Genomic DNA, 15,173 nt, shown 5'->3' with positions numbered 1-15,173 from the left:
CATTGTCCAGGGCGGTGAGTGAGGAAATTTGATCGGTCTTCCACCTTTAAAAGGTCCTGATATACAGTGACCTTTAAATATTTGGCAAGCTGCCCCAGAGAAGAGCCTGCAGTGATGGGGATGAAATAGCCATCTATGGTAAGTGGCCACCACACTGGAGACTTCATCTACAGAGTGTAATGGACAACAGAAGGGACTGTAGTCTTGATGGCCCAAGTAACAAAACTGCCTGTTGGAGGAAAAACCAGCAGAAGGTGAGGAAAGTGATGGGTTGGGGAGGATGACAGAGGAAAGTCAACTTTCAGACCTTCTGACTATCAGCCCAGATGGCAGCTGGCTCAAGTGATGCTGTTCTAACTCCCACCAGGCTTAATCAGTAAACCAGGGTGAGGGCCAGGAGCTCACAGACAAGGTGACAGTTTACCAAACAGAGCACTTCGGTGGGAAGGAGACAGGATCTGGGGCTGAAGAAAATCCCATAGTATGGAGACACGGCATTACACACTTGTCCACACCATGGAGAATGCACCGCCAAGACCAAGCCCTTGTGTGGCCCACCGTAGACCTGGGTGATGACCTGTCATCATCTCTCCATGGATGTATCACATGCATCATCGGGTAGGGTTGCTGGCAGCGGGGGATAAGCTGCGGGGGTGGGGTGGGGGCAGGAGGCAGGAGGTACCTGGGAAGTTCGTGCATCTTCCCCTCAGTTTTGATGTGAACCTAAAACTGCTCTAAATAAGAAAGTCTACTAAGAAAACATCTCAGGATTAAGAGGGAGGTGACCAAGATGTGGTGGGAGACAGCAGAACTGAGCAGTGTGAGCCCAGGCGTGCTTGCAAAGCATTCAGGGAGGTGAGAGGCTGTGCTGGAATGGAGGCCAGGTAGGGTGGCAGGCAGGGCTGGATGCCACGCCTGGTCGTATCTCTCAGAGTTGTTTGAAAGGCTGGGGCCCTGCAGCCCTCCCTTTCCTACCATGGCCTTTGGATCCGTATGACCTCGGTGTTATCTGGGTGCAGGGATAAGCAAGGCCCCACAGCCCTGGGGCAGTGTGGACAGTGTCTCTTCTTGGACCAAGTGTTTGGAGACGCAGCACCCCAGCATGAGGACCTCAGAAACCACCCCCAGGGAAAGATGAGCAGCGTCGACCCACACCCCGGAACTCAGAGCCATCGGGGGTCCCACTGTGCACACAGCACCCCAGCTGCTCCCACACGCTGGACACGGTAGGGGCTGCCGGCTCACGGAGGCCCTGGGGGCCCGACTTCCTCTGCGGCACGTGCAGACCTCCGACCCTCACACAGGTTTCCCTGAGACGTCACTGGCTCTTTATGGTAATGTCACTGGAAACCTTAAAGAGCTTCGTCAGAAGGCATGGGGCAGACCTTGGTCCGTCTCAGAGCTCACCCAAACCTCCGGGTCTTCACAACTGAGTCCGCCTGGCGGGGCAGGAGGCCGTAGGGCGGGCCTGAGGCTGACTCAGCCCAGACGAAGCAGGGCAGCCACCCCACCCAACCTGGAGGTGACGCTGCTCTCAGGAATGCAGGCACCTGTGAGGGCAAGAGCAGGAGAGCAGTCACCTGTCACCTGATCCACCAGGTGGAAAGGGGGTGTGGTCGTGGCTGGGCCTTGGCTCTGAGCCCCCCTCCCCTCCAGCTGCCGGCTCCTCCCACCACAGTCCTCCCCACACCCAGCCCTCCCTCCCGGAACCCTCCTTCCCACCGCCCACGTTGCTCCAGGACTACAGTCCCCTGTTGTCTGTGAACATTGGTGCCCCGTTGCCTGTTAGGAAGCCCTGCTCTGTTACCCACAAGGAATCTGCACCTTCAGGCCTCATCTTCCCTCCAGGAAAAGCTTCCGGAGTGGAAGCAGCTGAGACATGATGGGAGGTGTAGCCACAGGGCCCCCACAGCCTTGGCCCTCACATCCCCCTAGAGCTGTCTGCCTTGGGAACAGCACGTGGGCCAGAAATGCACACCGGTATGCACGCACAGAGACGTGGGCACACACAAGTACATGCATATGTGCATGAACACACAGACAAGCCCTTCTGTCCTCAGGATCACACTGGAAGCAGGCTTGACGGTGGCTGAGGCCAACAGGCCTGGCCTGAGTGCCCTGAGGCTCTGAGGCAGGTGGGGGGTGTCTGGGTGTCTGCGGGTGTTGGTGGGAGAAATCGGCCACTATCCGTGGTCCAGTGATCCCAGCCCAGAGCCCTGCTAGCCACATGTTTTCCCTGGGCTTCAAGGTTTGCAGTGATCACTGGGCCCCAAGGTTTCTGCAGGGAGGCCTCCCACAGGCAGGCTGAAAGCTTTCATTCCCTCTCCAACAGTTCCAAGAGCGAAGCCAGGGCTCCTCTGCATGGCTGTGGGCAGTGGGCAGTACAGGGGAAGGTAGCCTGTGCTAACATCACGCCATGTGGGACAGCAGGACTCACAGGGGAACTGGCCATCACCATGCTCATATCCAGAGGCCCTGCTCCTCACTGTGTCTGAACCTGCTGCCCCCACTGACCATATCTGCTCCCCATCCTGCTACCAGAACAAAGGACTAGATACCAGGGCTTCAAAACAGCAGACACTTTATCCTGCAGCCGTGGAGGCAAGGAGGTATGAGCCTCACTGGGCCAAGTCCAGAGTAGCTGGTCACTTCCGGAGACTCCGGCTCCTGCCACCCCCGTGTTTACGCTCCCCGCATGCCTTGGCTTGCGGCCCCTTCCTCTGTCTTCAAAGTCAGTCAGTATTGCCCTTTCATGATTCACATTCCTCCTGCCTGTTTGTGTCTTCCTGTCTATCTCTCTGGCCGCAGCTGGGGAAGCCCCTCTGCTCTTCAAGGCTGTGGTTTGACCACGTTTCCCAGGACAACCCGGTAGGATCTCTCCATCTCAAGACACTCACATTTCCTAAGGCCCTTGTCGTGCAGGGATCAGGTTCCAGGCATCAGGAGATGGGCACTTTCAGAGCGGCCACGCTGCCTGTCGCAGTCTGTTCTATCCCCTTGTTATCAGATGTGTCCTGGCACATCTGTCTTCCAGAGTCCCTGATGTTTCCTCAGTTCCACAGAGGTCACTCAGCAGATCACGGATGGGCAGATGGATGGATGGAAGCAACTGTTACTAAACCCTCCTATACCTGAACTAGAATGTTGACGTCCTCCCTGTACGTTAGGACTTCCCTGGTGGCCCAATGGTAAAGAACCCGCCTGCCAGTACAGGAGATAAGGGTTCGATCCCTGGGTCAGGAAGATCCCCTGCATAAGTGAATGGCAACCCACTCCAGTATTCTTTCCTGCGAAATCCCATGGACAGAGGAGCCTGGTGGGCTACAGTCCATGTGGTTGCAAAGAGTCAGACATGACTGAGCAGCTAATCAACACAACAACATGTATGTTTCATTTCTTTGGAAAGCCAGGTCTTACCCTCCATTTCCACAGATGAGGAAGTGAAGGCTGGGTGTTTAGCTGCTGGGGTCACACAGCTGACTTCTGACAGGTGCGGGGCTTTGTGTATACGACCCGAAATCCAGGTGTGCCTCCCCTTTCACCAGCACACAGCTCACTTTTTCTCTTTTTACCCTAGACTATCAGAAATCACTGGAAAGTAGCTTAGGTTTTCTGGCTGGAGTTCAGCACCACTAGGGATAAAGGGAGCAGTGAGGGTGTGAGGGTGAACTTGCCCTGGAGACAAAGGAGCATCGTGAGGACGACGACGATGCTGGTCATGATAAAGCGTCATCGTGGAGATGCAGGTGGTCACTGAAACAGCAGGAAAGTAGGACAGGTTTTGTTGTCATTCTCTTATGTTCACTGAGGCTTGTGATGTGCCAGCATCCGTGCTCAACCATTTATAGGTATTATCTCATTTAATTTCCTAAAATCCAGCAAGATAAAACCTCTCATCATCCTGTTTCAGAATGCAGGTAACTCGCCCACATTCTCACAGACATATAAGCAGTTGCTCCAGGAATCAATAGGCCACCTGATGCCAAGAGCCGAATCCCTGGAAAAAACACTGATGCTGGGAAAGATCGAAGGCAGGAGGAGAAGGGGGCAACAGAGGATGAGATGGACATGAGTTTGTGCAAACTCCTGGAGATAGTGAAGGACAGGGAAGCCTGATGTGCTGCAGTCCGTGGGATCACAAAGAGTCAGACAGGACTTAGTGACTAACAACAACAAGCAGGAACTGAGCTCAGATCTGTGAAGACCTGCAGCCTGTGCCATTAACAATGGCATCATATCAGAAGAAAAATTCTAATAAACATTGTACTTTACCCAAACTAGCCAGTGTTATGAAAACCATAGTGAGTTCTCTTCAGATAGTAATATGCTATCAACTAGACCATCAAAACAAATATGGATGTTCTCTGCTGGTGACACCAGCCTATCCTTCTGGAGCTGCTATCAAAACATTAATGTGAAATTATTTTAAAAGCTGTGGGAAAAGACAGCTGGCCCTAAGGGGGACAGGGAGACAGGAACATGTGTAGCCAGGGAGCCCCCATCTTCGCCTCAGCAGCAACTCAGGATCGAAAGAGGAATTGAGGGAATTTCCACTTAGAGGAAACTGCTCTGTATTCAAAATTCTCTGAGAGCAGAGGGTGACGGGGGGCAGCCTGGAAGTGGGTATGCAGAGGAAACCTCTGCAGCCTTCTTGTCACCAGGGTGCCCACTCGGGCAGCAGGTCAGCATTGATGTGTCCCCGGGCTGGAAATTCCCCTCAGCCGTCATGTTCTCCACTGGGAGCACACAGCCCCAAAGCTCTGCTCTGAGTCTCTGTGGTGATATTTTCTGCTGTTTTTCATACAGAGATAACATTAGCTCTTATTACTTCCCAACACAAGATACACTCTATCTCACCACCATCTCTATGACAGAAAGAATCAGAGGAAAGGAAACAGCAGGAAAAGATCACCTTTTAACCCAATGTCTTCTCTATCCCACAATCGGGAGGCTATCAAACAGAGTCCATCGTCGTGTATCAGATTTGAATACACAGTTAAAGACTGAGGAATTGGTCTTTTCTGAAAACTTCCTTGTATATGCCATGCTGATTTTATCCCCACAGTAGATTTTTTTCATTATAAGAATCAGTGTAGGAATTTACGACATCAGACCCTTGTACGACCCAGAACCCACAAGAAATAAGCCTGCAAACTAATTCCTCTGAATTCACACCCTCTTATGTGAACTGTTGTTGTTTCACTTCGTGGTGACCACCCAACCATAAGCACACACACACAAGTTAACGATAGGGAGACGGTGGTCTGGAAAGCCATGGTTTCCATGACAACAGCTGGGCGAGTGTGCAGGACTCTTACCTGTGGATGGTTTCCTCTCCCACACCTGCGTCCACAGGGTCTATGCACCTGCTGGCTTCAAGCCCTGAACTCTGCCTGGCTGGAGGAGATCGTGGGCTGTTCTGCACACCCTCCCCACCGGCCATGTGGGGAGATGCACTGAGGTCTTGTTTGTAGGTGGCCCGTCTGCACCTCCCACACGGCCCTCATCTCCTTGGCTCCTCTTCCCCCTCTGCCTTCCATGAGCTGTGGCCTCGGGGACACAGAAGCAGTACCTTCTCTACTGCTTCAACCCATGTTCCCTCAGCATCTTCATCTGCACTGTGGGGGATGCACTAACATCCCTCCAGGAGTTAAGACTGTTTCTGTATACAGAAGTCAATCCAGAGCTTTCAGGACTCCGGGAGGAGGAAGGAAAAGAAGAAAAAGTAATTTCTAGTGTCCAAGTATTCATATTAACAATCTTTTAACTCTCCAGTTAAATTGAATATAAATACAGTTAATATCAATGGAGTATGAACCATACCTGTGTAGTTAGTTCCAACTAGTAGAGCTTATCTTTCAACTCAATTAAATTTTAGATTTCTTTATGCACAAATCTCTCAGAATTTCCTATGTATTAACCTTCCAGATGGATAGAATGTACAATGTATATATATTTATATATAGTTTTTAAGTCTATTAAATCAAACAGAATAATCTAATAATTTGAAAGCTATTATATGTTGTCTCATATGAAGTATTTTTAAAAATATAATGCACATTTGAACTTAAATGTTATCTATCATAAGATCTAAAGATCAATAGTGCAGGGTTAGTTTTGGAGACGGCTATAATTAACTGCACAGATGCTACTCAACTAAGGATGACGTTACATCTTGATTGACCCATTGAAGGTTGAAAGGGTCGTAGGTCAAAAATGAATCTAACACCCCTGACCTCCCAGACATCACAGCTCAGCTCGGCCTGAGTGAAGCGTGCTCAGAGGGCTCAGAGGCAACCTCAGACCACCTGGGAGCATCTCAGAGAGTGTCTTCCGAACATCACTAATGCTGGAAAAGATCAAGAATCAAAGTACAGTTTCTACTCAATATCTATCAGTTTCCCACCATCATAAAGTCCAAAAGTCCTAAGACACATCATTGTAAGTCGGGGACTGTCTATATTTACATGAGTTTACTGAATGTGTTTGCAGCCCAGAATCAGTCATCACAAGACGCTGCTCCCTAGAATAATGATGTAAATAATAACATTGTGGTTGCTATTTAGTCACTAAGTTGTGTTCAACTCTTTGTGACCCCATAGACTGTAGCCCACCAGGCTCCTCTGTCCATGGGATTCTCCAAGGAAGACTACCAGAGTGGGTTGTCATTTCCTTCTCCAGGGGATGTTCTTGACCCAGGACTCGAACCCATATCTCCTGTGTCTCCTGCCTTGGCTGGTGGGTTCCCTACCACTGAGCCACCCTGGAAGCCCAAATAATAGCATAACCAGCCTTCATTTTACTGTTCTTCCTGTTCTAGCCACTGGATGCTCTTATCTCACCCATTTTCCAGATAAGGACATAGAGGCACGGTTGAGGTTGTTTAAATTCCACAGCAAGGAAAGGGGGCAGCTGCTTGTCACCTCCAGCACCTGAGGCTTAAACTTTGGGAGAAAGATCCCGGTCATTCCTGCCCAGGAAGAGGCCAAGTCAGGGGACTAGGCAGAGGGCCAGGCCCCCAGTACCCCTGCTCCCTCCCAAGCACCTGGAAGGAGGCCCCAGAAGCAGCCCTCCAGCTGCTGTTCACATGCATGTACTTGGCCGTCCATCTTCCCTTGAGAGGAGGATGATCCTGAAATACACTCTGGCTCAGTCTGGGCTCACCCCAGTCCGTTACCACTTTCTCATGAGGTCCCAGAGTCAATAACATCACCTGCCAAACACTAAAAGACATTTTGGAAGGGAATGTTCGGGAGCAAGACACTCTACTCTGAAATGAATACTTTATAACCGGCCATGGCAGAAATGCAGAATTCACTCAGAGCACTCCATCGGGTCCCAGAAACTCATCCAGGCAGATCTGGCAGCTCCAACACCAGATCTCAGGGCCTCTTTTGGACAGGGCATTGGTGGTACCCCCATCCCAGGCCTCCAGGGGCCAGGAGACGAGTCCTGTGCAGGGTGTCCTCCCACCCAGATCCACATAGTAAATAGCCTGGAAGGAAAAGTCCAGATGTAACCCCCACAGGACAGAACGTGAACTACCCAGGCCCGACCTACAGTGCAAGTGACAGGAAGGCACCACTTTGAGAAAGAAGGTAATTGCTTAGATCGAGCAATTCTAGCTAATTAGCATGGCAACAGAAAGTGCTGGAAAAAATCTAACTCTCCCAAGGCTGTCATGCAACCTCAGATCCTATGAACCATGCATACACATGCTGATTTAAACACCAAATCAACACACGACAACACGTTTGGGCCTTATAACACGTCCTCGTGTGATTAGGGCTTATTTCCATTCCAGGTCTAGCTGTGCTGCTGCTATATGCCCAGCCCAGAAGCCCGGCCTTGTAAACAATCACGGTTCTTAGAGGGTGAGCTCTGCAGCCCCCCCGCTACCCCAGGTGACCCACAGCCTGTTCTTTGCACCAAACTCAACAAGACGCATCACGCCCGCCTGGTGGACAGCGTGCGTCCAGATTTGCGTAACACCTGCTCAGAACAAATGTCTATTCTTCCCCTTTGTGTCTCTTGGTTCACTTAATTACACTTCTTGGCATGTTGTCTAGCTCAGCACCAAAAAAAGAATCAAGTGATTTTATTAAATTACTGAAAGTCAACGTGGTTCTTTTCCTTAGAACAGTGACACTTTCTTACTCTCCTTTAAAAGGAAAACTGTACTAGAATAAGAGTTCTAGGGTTCTCACGCATCTTGCTCATGTCCAGCTGATACTGTAAATCATATCATGTTCCTCAGATGAACAATGTAGATGCTTCCAGTGACTCCACATTATCAACACACATTACCTCTCGAGAGGCTGGAGAGGAAAACATGTTCTGTGACATGACCCTCGTAGTGACAGGTACCCAACGATTTCAGCCGGTTTTGCAGACCCCCAAGTCTCCCGCACATTCCCGCCCCTGGAAGAGTGCACCTCTGACACTCTCTCGGGTGGATGAGACCTTGTCATTGTTTCGCCCTCTGAGTCACCACTCCCAGCCAAACACATAACGAAGACAAGGCATGTCTGCCCCTGGGGACCATGGCTCACAACTCTCAGGACTCTGCTGGATCATGTCCCAAGTGCAGATATGCCTGGACATGAGGCCAGTCTGAGGACAAGCTGCCACTTCCCAACTGTGACCTGGGCTGGCCACTGTCCCATCCTCTACACCCCTGGGCCTGGGGACAGCCGCCGGCTCCCCTTCTAGACTTGTGCCCCCACTTGCAAGGCCCAAATTGCATCCTGTCAGCCCAAAACTCACTACAACCCATGCATCATTTGATCTGCCTCCCCATCCTAAAACAGGAGGGCACCTCACGTGGGCACAGACGCACATGCACAGGGACACACAGACATGCAGACACACACAGGCACATGGACACACAAACACACACCCTGACAGTGGAAGGGGCTGTTTCCTCCCTGCAAGGTCTACGCAGGCCCCAAACTGTCCCCCTTGCAGGAACCCCCTCGCTTCTCTGGTCCGGGGACGAATTGCAGGGTGACTGCCCCTCCAAGTTGACTTACTAGTGGGTCAGAAAATAAGACAGAACAAAATCAGACAACATAAATCAACCTTAAATCAAACCAGCTGAGCCCTGAAAACTACAACACATCATCTTCCCTGCAATTTGAGTAAAACAAAGCAATTCGTACATGTGATGCTCAGTAAATGCTCCGTGAGCAGATAACCAACCAAGTGAACAGCAGTCTCCTCATTGCCTTGCAGCCCCCCACCCTCTTCCAGTATACACTTTCTGGAACAGCCCCTCTCAGGCTGCGTCACAGCTAGCTGGTGAACGTGGGCTGTTTGCAGGGAAACCTGGCGGCAGGGGGGCTTTGATTTCAAAGATCTTACACTATGAAGAGTGAAGTATATGCTTTTCCCAAAGTAACCAAAGAGACCTCTTTCTGTGCAGCAAATTCCTCTGCAGACTGCATTTGTAGATATAGTTTACAAGTTGTTGAAAACAAGCCATTTGGAAATTTCTCAGCTGTTATTTGTTTAAAGATGGAGCACTCCAACTGAAATCAAGTCTGAGCTCAATCTAAACATCCCTTAACAACCAGGGCTTCGCCCAGGCCAGTTGCCTGTATTCGGGTGGTCAAGGAATGGAGAGGAGGAAACCCACACGGGGCACCCTGTCCCCAGTCCAAGGTGGCCCTGCCCTGAGTGGATGCACAGCCTACCAAGGTCTCCCGGAAGCAGACCCCAAGATGAAAGGTGTGTGGTTGGCTTGACATGTAATGATGTAGGAAATCAACACAGAAAAAAAAGAGGAAAGTCACAAAAGAGGGAGCGTCGGTGGTCCTGCAGTCCGTACACACAAACTCCAGGGGACAGCTCAGCCTGTGAGGGTCCAGGAGGCTGGACGTGTCCCCACGGGGCCCTTTCTTGGCAGGAGGGGATAGTGCCAGCTTCAGGAACCTGGCAGAATTATGGAGATACAACTCAACCCCACCAGAAGGCCATCAGCATCCTCACCCGCTAGCTCCCAAGGGCCCCTTGTCTCCATCGGAGGACACGTTCACCTTCCAAGATTCTGAGTTCACTTTCTGACTCTGCCATCTACTCACTCTCTCCCTCAAGTAAAGCAGACAGGACCTCACAGAGGCTTATGACATATTTCCAAGGAACTCTGCAGCATTACACAGGCAACGTAAGGCAAGGGGGACTTGTTATCTCCACAGCGAGTGTAAACATAAACCAAGTAGGTATAAAACCTACTTTACAGATGTGGAGACAGAGGGGCACGGACATTAGGCTAGTTTCTTCAGTGCAAAGAACCAGGTCAGGCCTGGATTGAGCCTGCATAATTTTTCCACCTCCGGTAGTTTCTTCCAAATGTTTCAGGAGAAATAACATTAATCTTTACACAAACTTTCTCAAAGAAGAGGAAAAAGAGGCTGGTGGTCAACTCATCTTATGAGGCAAGCATAAATTTCATACCAAAACCTAGCAAATAGGGATTTCCCTGGTGGTCCAGTGGGTGAGACTCTGCACTTACACTTCAGGGGCACGGGTTCGACCCCTGCTGGGGGAACCGAGATCCCACAGGCCACACATCACAGTCAAACAAAGCCCAAAAAACACAGCATAACGTTCAGACCAATCTCTCCCATGGACAGACATAAAGACTCTAAACAATATATTAGCAAGTAAATCCAGTGTTACCAAAAGCATAATACCTGTGTTTCCTTTAAAAACGCTTTTTTACTCTGCAATGTCAAGGTTGGATTTATTACATTAATGAACCACTGAGAGGTTAACGAATTGCTTCCTAAGTCAGAGGAAGCAGATTATCAGGACCATCGGTGAGATCCCTACACCTAATTTTTTGATGTATTTAAAATATCACAATCTCCACCTCCTCTCTTTCAATTTCCCCTGAATACCCAGCAACACATCTTGGGTTAAAGGCACAGTTTGACGGAAATCTCATCTTTGCCACACACCGGTCAGTTCTCACAACAGGCTGGACCTACGAGAGGTGTTAACTCTTACCCAGGAAGTGAATACAGGACCCCAGCCCCTCACTTTTAATGAGTAAACTCCTGACCCTGTTTCAGTTTCTTTTTTTTTGACAATGCAATGTGTGGCAAATGAATTTTTCACCAAGTCACTTCAAATCTCTTAATGTTTTCAACTCTAATTCAGTCTCTGTTCTGTCTTCTCTGTTTGATGAAGACCTCAGTCTCCTGCCTGTCTCCTTGGGCCATGCCCAAGCTGCACTGTGCCTGTCCCTCCAACCAGCTGGGCCCACAACCACCCAGACCACGTGCTATAGAGACCGCAGAGAAAAACGTGTCCAAAACCAGACACCTGCCCCTGTCTGCTTAACTCACAGCTCCTGCTACTCAACTGGGGCAACGCTCCTCCTCTGAAGCCAAAACCAAGGAGCTGGCCTCCTGTTAACAGGAGCAAAGTGGCAGGTTGTTTTAGCTGTGTTACAACAGCTGAGGGGTCACTGAAGCTTTGATTCCATTTTAATTTCATTAATGTGCTTGAGGTGTTATGAAAATCTGCATAAATAAGAGGTGAATTCAGATTCAACCTACAATCTTATATGGCTTCCCTGGTGGCTCAGTCATAAAGAATCTACCTGCCAGTGCAGGTTTGATCTCTGGGTGGGGAAGATCCCCTGGAGAAGGAAACGGCAACCCACTCCGTTATTCTTGCCTGGGAAATCCCATGGACAGAGGAGCCTGGTGGGCTACAGTCTATGGGGTCAGAAAAAGTGAGAATAGACTGGGCAACTAAACAACAATGAAAACCATCTTACAGTCAGCAGTCCGTGGTGAACTCACTCTGCAGAGTGAGTTCTATGCAAAAGCTATGTTTTCAAAACTTTCACTTCACTTTAGAAATTACTTATTTAGTTCTTTCCCATACTTCAGCTGTTGTGAATAATGATGCAAAGAGTGTATGGATACAGACATCTCTTCAAGAGAGTATTTTCGTTTCTTTGGATGAATACCCAGGAGTGGAACTGCTAGATTATATGGCTGCTGCTGCTACTGCTACTAAGTCTCCTCAGTCGTGTCCGACTCTGTGCAACCCCATAGATGGCAGCCCACCAGGCTCCTCCGTCCCTGGGATTCTCCAGGCAAGAATACTGGAGGGTCGCCATTGCCTTCTCCGAGATTATATGATAGTTCTAGTTTTAGTATTTTGAGGATGCTCCAAAGTGGTTGCATCAATTTACATTCCCACCACCAGTGCACAAGTGTTCTCCTTTCTCCATATCCTCACCAGCACTTGTTATTTGTGGACTTTTTGACGATAGCCATTCTGACAGGTGTGCAGTGATGTCTCACGGGGGTTTTGATTGCATTTCCCTGGTGATTAGTGATGTGGAGCATCTTTTCATGGGCCTGTTGGCTATCTGTGTGTCTTCTTTGAGAAAGAGTCTATTCTGGTTCTCTGGGTTTGAAGTTTGAAGACTGTGAGATATAGGTTAAATTAACTAGCAAGTATCAATATTTAAGGGACTTCCCAGGTGGTGCTAGTGATAAAGAACCTACCTGCCATTGCAGAAGACATAAGAGGCACAGGTTCAATCCCTGGATCCAGAAGGTCCCCTAGAGGAGAGCATGCAACCCACTTCAGTATTCTTGCCTAGAGAATCCCATGGACAGAGGAGCCTGAGAGCTTGCAGTCCATAGGGTCGCACAGAGTCAGACACAACTAAAGAGACTTAGCACTTAAGCACATCAATATTTAAGGATCAGACTTCAGCGTTGCCCCTTTCTTCAGTGTGTGAGCACTGCTGGTCACTGAAGACACCTAACCCCTTCTGCATGGGTGGAGGATGCAGGGGAGGTTCCAGCCCAGTCCTGCCACGTGGTCCCTGCAAGGCCTTCAGGGAACGGAGGAGGGAAAGTCTCAACCTGCCTGGAACAGGGAGGGAAGCCTATTTCAGGAAAATGAAAGCCTTCAAGAGCAGACGGGGAATGCATGCCAGAGAGCACAGGATGTGAATGGAACCTGGAAGCTCTGAGTGCCCCTGCACCTCTGCCCGAGCCTCGGGCGTCTCGGGGCCTTGATGCCCGTCTCCTCCTCCTGGCCAGTGAAAACAGCTGATGGCCAACACAAAACCGTTGTCCATGGAGTCCCCTTTAATTGCTCATTATCCTTTAAAAGCAAGAGGACGACATATGCTCAATCCCGCTAAACGCTTTAGAAAATACTTCTCAGCTGTTTTACAACCATTGGTCGGGGAAGCCGCGGAGCAGATCCTGATGGGGCAGGTGAGTTCCTGCAGGGAGGTGCACGTGGGCTCCTGCTGCCTGAGACCAGGGAGTCAGGGACCCTGCCCCCACCCCACGTCTGTCCCGGACCCTCCAGGTGCTCACAGTCGAGCGGCAGGAGGCTCGCCCTGCCCGAGGCCAGACACTTCACTCACCCAGGAAGTGGGACCTCAATGGATTTTGCAACTCAATGTGGACTGCTGTCTTCAAACCCCTGCGCAGTTCGTCACTCACACTGCTCTTTAAATTACATGAATCGGATCTCTTGGCTGCATTCCAGCCTGGGAGCCCTGTGTCGGGGCAGCATTCACAAGCCCGTGTTAGGACAGGTGCCACGGCCCCAGACATGCCTGGCGGTTGGCTCAGGCCCTTTCTTGCTGCGTTTGGAGGTTAATTACCCAGAGGAGTTGTGGGGGAGGGGCAGGTGGATTGACGGCTTCTCTCCAAGGACGCCTCCGGGGGACAGGTGGGGCAGCCCAGCCAGGAAAACACTTGGCAGGATGGGGGGTGGGGAACTGGACACAGACCCCTGGAAAGATGGCAGTGACGACAAACACCGCACTGTGTCCATGGGGCCCCGATCCATGGTGGGGGAGTGGCACTGTGGAGGGAGTTCTCTCCCCAATAGCAGAGTGCAAACCATCCAGAGCTAGAAAGTCGGTAGGAATTCCCTCTAGGTGGAAACAATCTGAAAGACACGACAAGCGGTGCCGAATTCCTGTGTCATTAGTGGACCCATGTGTCCTGGGTCAGCACAGCTCCAGGCTTGTTAAGATAGGCTCACCTGCTTCTTGCAGTTTTGAATTACGTTTGCAAAGCACTTCCAACTTCAGAACCGAGAGACAAGCTGCCCACGCTCGTTTGTCGGGGTCTCGAAGCGTCTATAGACATGGAGCGTGAGTGTGATTCAGAACCTTCCACAGTCATGTAATGGGTGGAGTGGGCATGGGGTCCTCACATTAAGAACATGAACCGCCCCATTGATAACCCCCCATCCTGGAGAGGCTGCCTCTCCTGTCAACATTCAGGACCTCCACAGAGTGAGGTGATGACACGAGCTGGTGGGTGGGAGGACACAGCTGAGACATCACCAAGGGCTCACGGCTCCAGGATGAAGCCCCGGGGTTCTGGGTCTATGTCCCATCCACCCACAGTCAGCTTCCAGCCTCCCCAACCCGATACCGTGGGAGTCAGGGAGCCAAAGAGGCACACACCCGAGCTGGTGGTGACAGCCCTGAGTTTTCGGCATGACCCTTTCCCGTCATTCACCCTTAGGTTCTTCATTGAAGCAGCACAGACCATCCTCAGGGGCCCTGCACAATTGGCTGTGATCATTTTCCAGAGTGTTTCCAAACATAAAGGGAATATTTAGGTGACAGGAGAGGAAATGCAAATAATTGTTCCTAGACCTTCCTGGGGTGATGGGGGAGCAGCCTAAGGAAAAGCATGGTGAAGATGTTAATTATCCCGAGAGTTGCACATAAAAATAAACAAATACATGTAAATGTTATTTATATATTATTATATGCTAATATATAACAATTACATAAACATAAATACATACACATATGTATAGGGTAGATGTAGTTCCGAGTAATTCCTGTCAAGGTTCCAGCAAGGATTTTTGTAGACACAGACAAGCTTATTCTAAAATCTGTGTAGAAAGGCTCAGGCTATAGACCAGATGAAACAGTTTTGACACTGAAGGACAAAGTGAGAGGACTCACTTTACCAGCAGCAAGTCTTATTATGTAGCTCCAGTAATCAAGACAGTGTGGGACTGGCAGAGGGACAAAGACACAGGCCAATGGAATTGAGCAGTAAACCCAAATACAGACCCACACAGATATGCTGAATTTATTTCTGACAAAGATGCAAAAAGAACTCTGTGGCAGAAAGACAGTTTTTTCAACAAAT

This window comes from Oryx dammah, unplaced genomic scaffold (genome assembly GCF_014754425.2).
Source record: "Oryx dammah isolate SB20612 unplaced genomic scaffold, SCBI_Odam_1.1 HiC_scaffold_19, whole genome shotgun sequence".
NCBI classification, from domain to species: domain Eukaryota; kingdom Metazoa; phylum Chordata; class Mammalia; order Artiodactyla; family Bovidae; genus Oryx; species Oryx dammah.
This window is presented reverse-complemented; position numbering follows the sequence as displayed.